Genomic DNA, 7,718 nt, shown 5'->3' with positions numbered 1-7,718 from the left:
TTGGGGAGGACCAGCAGGTGGCAATGTGACTTGGGAACTGGAGAGTAAGATGAAGGAGTCTTACCCAGAGTTGTTCGCTTGAGGTATGTTTTCGAGGACGAAAACTCTTTTAGTGGGGGAGAGTTGTAACACCCCGATAATAATAAAATAATTATTTAAATTGAGTTAATAATATATTTATTAATTTAATTAAATAATTGGAAATTTTATTATTATTATTATTGGAATTATTGAATTATTATTATTATTATTATTGGGATAATAATAATTATTGGAAAATATATATATGTTGGAATAAGGAAAAGAGTCTCATTTGGAAAAGAAACTTTTCACGTGAAACAGAGAAGCGATCGTGAAAGAGGAAAAGGGCAAAGAGGCAGAGCAAGAGGAAGAAGGTTGGAGAAGAGAAGAGCTTGGAGCTTAGAGATTCGCCGGATTAACTCAGGTAAGGGGGGGTTTATCGTCGTTTAATGGGTATTATGGGTTAGCATGTAATGGGTAGTGATAGACCGTGATTTGACCCTAATTGGGATTTTGAAATGCTGAGAAATTTTGATGAATAAGTTGTGTTAGACTGTGATTGAATCTGTGTTTGGGCTAGTGGTAAATTTCCGAAAGTGTAGCTTTTTACGGAATTGGAATCGGAGGTCCGGAAGTCCTCAAATGGCGGAAAATGCGGAGAATTCTGCATTCTGCCTTGAGTTAGCGCAGGAACAGCTTCTGTCTTGCGTTAACCGGTTAACCCAGGGTGTTAACCGGTTAACACTGTTTTGAATTGTGAAAATTTGCTGTTTTGTCTGCGTTAACCGGTTAACCCAGGGTGTTAACCGGTTAACACTGTTGTGATTGCTGAAATATTGCTGTTTGTGCTGCGTTAACCGGTTAACCCAGGGCGTTAACCGGTTAACACTGTTAAGTTTTGGGACAGGAAGCGTGTTGTGCTGCGTTAACCGGTTAACCCAGGGCGTTAACCGGTTAACGCTGTTGCAGAGTGGAAAAATTGTTAATTTAAATGTTGTGTGCCTAATTGGTGGTTGCCTATATCAGTGTGTGATATAGTAGGGATTATTTCCCGCTGTTTTGAGCAGTATAGGTATTAGTAGAGTGTGCTAATACTGTGTTTAATTAATGACATGATATGATGTGTTGATACATGTGTTGATGATGTATGATGATATGCATAATGCTGCGAATGTATATATTATGCATGTATTTGTGAATGGACTGTTATATGGCTTAGAGTGTGAGCATGTGTCCATTGTGGATTGTTGTTGATGTTGCATTGCTAGATGATTAGCGTGCATAGCATAGCCTGTGGGGCTGTAGCTAATTCCCATGGTGAGGAATTAGTGAGTGAATCATTGTGGATTTGTTGTTGATGTTTGCATGCTAGATGATTAGTGTGCATAGTCTAGCCTTCGGGGCTGTAGCTAATTCCCATGGTGAGGAATTAGTGAGTGAGTCATTAGATCTCAAATGAGTGGGACTAGTGAGCTTAGTAGCCGTATCTGGATTTGATCGGTGAGCTTGAACTATATGTTCAAGAATAGTCGGTACCGCATGTGTGGAGTCTCATTGCATAATGTATGTATGTATGGCGTATAATATGAATGGATGTATTCCAGTATTATACGTGTGTTTGTGTGGTGTGTTGTGATGATGCTGAGTATGATTGAGTTGATATTGTTGTTACTGAATGTGTGTTATGATTAGGGTGATGAAATGTGTTAAATTACTTAACATGACATGATAATTTATAATACTTATTATATCGATTGAGGAACTCACCCTTACAACTATTTTTCAGGTAACGAGCAATGAGTTGAGTAGAAGCTAATGCTTGGAGTCTAGTGTAGTCTCCTTAGTGGGTCGTGCTCTGATAGATGTAACATCGGGATGGGATGTTTTTATTTTGTTGAATAATTTCACATGTAATATGTCACATGTTTTACATGATTGATGAGAATTATATCCGCTGCGTTTTATGCAAAAATGTTATGTTTTGAATTAATAAAGGAGCATGACCGTTATATTGTTGAATGGTGTGCAGTGCTGTGTGTGACACCCTTAACTGCATAATTACTCTGAGTTTTATATATGTTGTTATTTTAATTAAATATTTGGGGTATTTTAGAAGGGTGTTACACACGGCACTTGTCGTGGTTATGCTCCAAATAGCTGTACTGACACAGCATACGGTGTAAATCAACCAATGACTGCCTGATATGGCTCACATATCTAACCTTGTACTTCCCAAGGCATTCCTGAATCATGTTCACAGACTTCCCATGCACAGGCAATGGGTTCTTGGTGACGTTCGGGCTTGAGTCCTCAAAACTCAGGATTCCACTTCTCATAAGGTCTTGAACCTTATTCTTCAATGGAAAGCAGTTTTCCACATTATGGCCCGGAGCACCGGAATGGTAGACACAATGCTGGTCTGGCTTATACCACCATTGTGGATTTGCAGGAATGGCAGGAGGATCCTTGGGGGAAACCAATTTCCTTTCCAACAAGGAAGGATAAAGCTCTGCATATGTCATAGGAATTGGATCGAAGCTGACCCTCTTCCTATCATAATTCATGTTAGCTTGATTGGTTGTACTTCCACGAGGCTGGTAAGCCTGTTGCTGTGGACGTTGCTGTTGTTGTGGGTACTGCGGTTGTTGATATTGCTGCTGATGCTGATACTGTTGATGTTGATATTGCTGAGCATTATCTTTGAATACAGGTGCTATATGAGCCACCTGGTGCTGATGACCGGCACGACGTGCAAGCTTCCTCTGAATAGAGGGTCTTCTATGTTTAGGCTGAGATTGCACGGCATGTGCTTCGCCTTCTTTCCTCTTAAACGCCCCATATCGTTTAGAGGAAGAACCATCATCTTTAGCTAACCGTCCTTCACGGACACCTTCTTCGAGACGCATCCCCATGTTCACCATCTCGGTGAAATCAGAGGGAGCGCTTGCTACCATCCGCTCGTAATAAAATGAGCCAAGAGTCTTCAGAAAGATCTTGGTCATTTCCTTCTCTTCCAGCGGTGGAGTGATCTGAGCTGCCAGCTCTCGCCATCTCTGGGCGTATTCCTTGAACGACTCTTTGTCCTTCTGCGACATGGACCTGAGTTGATCTCGGTCAGGCGCCATATCGACGTTGTACTTATATTGCTTGACGAAAGCTTCGCCAAGGTCATTGAAAGATCGGATGTTGGCACTGTCCAAGCTCATGTACCATCTGAGCGCGGCACCAGACAGACTATCTTGGAAATAATGGATCAGGAGTTGATCATTATCAGTCTGTGTTGACATCTTCCTGGCGTACATGACCAGGTGAGCAAGTGGACAGGTGTTCCCCTTGTACTTTTCAAAGTCCGGGACCTTGAATTTGATCGGTATCTTGACACCGGGAACTAGGCAGAGTTCGGCTGCAGACTTGCCGAATAGGTCTTTACCACGGAGGGTCCTCAATTCCTTTCTCAGCTCGAGGAATTGATCGTTCATAGCATCCATCTTCTCATGAACGTCTGAGCCCTCAGATGCCTCAGAGTGATAGATGGTGTCGTCTACCCTAGGCATGGTATGCACGACAGGAGGAGCGGGAACAGGGACCGGGCTAGATGCCGGCATTTGAGCAAATGTTGGAGCTGGCAGATCAGGCATAAAGCCTGGAGGCATCCCCCAAGGAAAACCGGGAGGCATAACATTAGGCTGATGAGCACTGACTGGCACCGTTGAAGTAGCTACTTCGGATATAACCGTCCTCTGAACAGGAGTTGCAGGCGTCGGAGCAGGTTGATTCTGGGCAGCAAGAAGTTGCTCCATCAAAGCTCCAAGTCTGGCGACCTCTTCCTTCAATTCTCTATTCTCTTGTTCCAATTGCTCCATGACTCTTGCAGAGTTGACTCTCGTATAATACCGGTGAGTCAGCTTGTCTTCAAAATAAATGAAGAACAGAGGTTAGGACAAGAAGACCAGAAACAAAGGGTACCTGTTTATGCAAGAATGATGCATGAAATGCTTGTGCAAATGCTTTGTTTTCAAGGAACCCTTAGGGTATTATTTGCAATATTTTGAATATTTAAACATTTTAATTGCTCATGGAAAATTTTTCATTTAATATATTGAGACAAAGTAGTACAGCATTTTTAATTATTACAAAGAGAAAAGGTAAATGACATCTTATGGATCCCTAGAAGCTCGGGATGCTGGAAGACGAGAAGTGCACAACTTCTTGATCTCTCTCTCATAGGCAGCCTCCATATCAGCTTTCTCCTTTGCAAGTCGATCATACCTCCTCTTCCAGAATTTGGATGACTGAGGAAGTAGAGAAGTCCAAGTGTCGTTCGGGTCGTCGATCACTCGGTGCTCGAGAAATTCAATCATAGCGTCCTTCTCCTTGAGCTGCTGCAGCAATTCCTCTCTTTCACGGATCCAAGCACGCGAAAGGTCTTCTTCTCTCAACTTCTCTACACGTTGGGTAGGGAGGGTTGAAGGCCCAGCCACATCCAACGGTGTAGGTCTTGGATGATCGTACGACATCAAGTAGGTGGCAGCTCTCTGTCTGACCCAAGAGGTGTATGGCTCCAAAGCAATGCAGTTCTTCGGACCCAATTCGTTCCTACTCTTCTTGTGAATACTGCGCCAAGCACGGACAAATCTGGCTTTCAGGCCTTGGGGATCTTTACCCTCCTGGAAGAATACACCTTCTAACAGAATGTTATTAGGTTTATCCTTTAGGGGGAACCCAAGCTGACGACGTGCAAGAATAGGGTTGTAGGTAATCCCACCACAGGTGCCAAGAAGAGGCACATTAGGGAATTCCCCACAATAATCAATGATCTGGACGGTATCATACACGCGATCATACCAGGTGATATCATCATTGGTGAGAGACATGAGTCTCTGAGACCACCGTAGACATCCCTTGTTCTCCTTGAAAGCAACTGTCTGCGGCAAGTGCGAAATAAACCACTTGTACAGCAGGGGTAAACAGCAGACAATAACTCCTCCACCTTTCGTATTCCTTAGGTGCAAAGAGACATAAGCATCGCCCAACAAAGTCGGAACTGGATTAAGAACTGAGAAGATCCTAATAGCGTTCATGTCCACGAACTTGTCGAAGTTGGGAAATAGCACTAATCCATAGATGAGCAGCACGAATAGAGCCTCAAAGGCATCCTCACTCATGGCCTTCCCATAAAAGGTAGCTTGGGCAATGAGGAACTCGGAAGGAAAACCCTGAATTCCGCCTTTGGTAGTCAGATTAGCTCTAATCAAATCTTCATCTATATGCAACAAGCTTGCAATCTCTCGAGCAGATGGAATACTCTCTAGGCCACTGAACGGCACTTGATCCAGAATCGGAATCCCAATGAGATGAGAGTACTCCTCCAAAGTCGGCAATAGCTGGAAGTCCGGAAATAAGAAGCAGTGATGCAACGGATCGTAGAACTGAGCCAAGGTACTCATCAACCCTTCGTCAACCTGAGTAGTCAGCAGAGGCAGAAGCTTCCCATAGCGAGCTTTGAAACCCAAGGGATCTAATACATATGATGTCAGATTCCTTAACTCTTTTACATCGGGCTGTTTGAAGCTGTACTTCTTTGTATGCCTTTTTGGTCTTTCCATGTCTGAAAATTTTGCAAATAAACCCTTTAAGTTCCTTGAAAAGTTTCTTTTTTTCTGATGACATGAATGCGGATGAATGCGTGAATGCATGAATGCAACAATCACACTCAAGGATCAAGCAATGCACACCAAACAAAAGGTCGTGGGAAAGCTCTATGTATCCCTAATATCAATCATCCATTTTGGTGGATTTAGGTTTTCACCTTATCGACACCCAAGTTCCATTGATATTAACGGTACATGAACCGGTTCAAACATCCTTAATATCAACCAGCCGCTTTGGTGGATTTTAGGTTTTACACCTGATCCGGGATCCATTGATATTAACAATGCTTGAACGACTCAACCACGAATCACGGGTTTGTTGAGAGTCACGAGCATGGAGTCTCGGTTAAGAACCACCCAAAGGGAGTGTACTAGGGTTTAAACCTGCCAGACATGTTCTATCAGAGGTTCCCATAATCATCGTTCCATCTTTCGAATATTATCGGAGGAACGAATACTCGTATTCCAAGAATATTCTCAAGAGAAACTCTCATGAGTGTAGTATCGCGTAACAATCGTATCAGAACTGACATCTGAACGACCTCCGCACTACGGTCGTAAAAATAGGCCAAGATGGGTTTTGTAAACTAAGGTCCTTGGCTTCTGCGGCACACGATTGAAAGAATAATGCCTAACCACAAATAACTTGTGTGACATTATTAATCCAACATGACCTCCACCAAGTGAATGGACTCGCAAGTCAACTGGCTAAGGAATACTCCACACCAGTCAACAAGACTATGCCATTCTCCTATCCTAGAGTGCACTCGAGTTCGGGTATAGAACTCATCTCACAGATCACCAAAGCAAACAGCAATTGTATATCAAGCAATTCAAACATTACAATCAATACAGTTATCCCAAATCGTACAAAAATATGTCATATAACAAATAACAAATATAGCACAACAAGGGTGAAAAGTAGGCAATACAACCAGAGATTCTGGGTTCGATCCCCAGCAGAGTCGCCACTTTTCTGTAGCGGTGTATTCGTCGCTATATGATTTATTGATTAAACCATAAGCAAGGTATACAATGATTTTCGAGTCGCCACCGCACTTTTATTTATCCAAAGGACTGGCTAAAAAGCGAACAAAAGCCTAAGAAGTTTTACATGTAGAAAACTAATAAAAAGATCAGAGAGTCTGGGTAAGGGGTAAATTACGCAATGGGAAGGTATTAGGCACCCACTACGTCCTAGGTACTCCTAGGGAGCCCTTTTCACACTTGTTGTATAAAATTGTTATTTGTTATGACATAAGTATTGTGCAAACATGATTGGGATGATGAGAAAAGAACATATAATTTTTATTATTGGGTTTGAACGGATGAACCCGCTGCCTACGTACCTTCCATCAAAGGTAAGGATCAAAACGCCGTAGTTCGGCTAAAAGATTTCCAAAAGTTGGTGGATTCAATTTTAAACAATAGCACTGAGGCTTTTCATTATCAATGGGAGAAAACTCGACCAAGACCAACATCCACCATGCGAGGATAGCTTCGACGTACTAGAGGGGTTAGCCCTGTTTTCAGTACGGAAGTCTTATAGTCGACTCACTAAGGATAGGGTGAGGTTTACATCAACCACAATGATAATTGAAACCTATGGCTAATGTGTGAAAAGATTAACAATGGACAAAGCCAAAACAATTGAATGTGTGAAGTTAATTGATTGTGATTGTGAAAGTAGAGTCAAAGTATGATTAAGATTAATTCAAAAGAAGTGTTATGAAATGGAGTTTGAAAAAAGTCAAGGACTTGGGTCCAGGTTTTTAGTTTGAAAACATGAAGATGTTTGCACAATATCTATGTCAAGTTTGAAGTCAAAGTGTGAAAAGGTTTAGGACATAATGGGGATGAATGGATGAAGATGGATTGTAAAACTTCTTAGAAGGTTCACCTCTTGAAATCATATAGAAGATGATTCAAGTGTGTCCTTTGGAATAGGCAATGGACAATAATAATGTAAGCAAGCGAATGATACCGGATGCCACTCAATGGTCTTACTCCAATCTCACAAACAAAAGCGGATATCGGATACCAATA

This window comes from Lathyrus oleraceus, chromosome 3 (genome assembly GCF_024323335.1).
Source record: "Lathyrus oleraceus cultivar Zhongwan6 chromosome 3, CAAS_Psat_ZW6_1.0, whole genome shotgun sequence".
NCBI lineage: Eukaryota > Viridiplantae > Streptophyta > Magnoliopsida > Fabales > Fabaceae > Lathyrus > Lathyrus oleraceus.
This window is presented reverse-complemented; position numbering follows the sequence as displayed.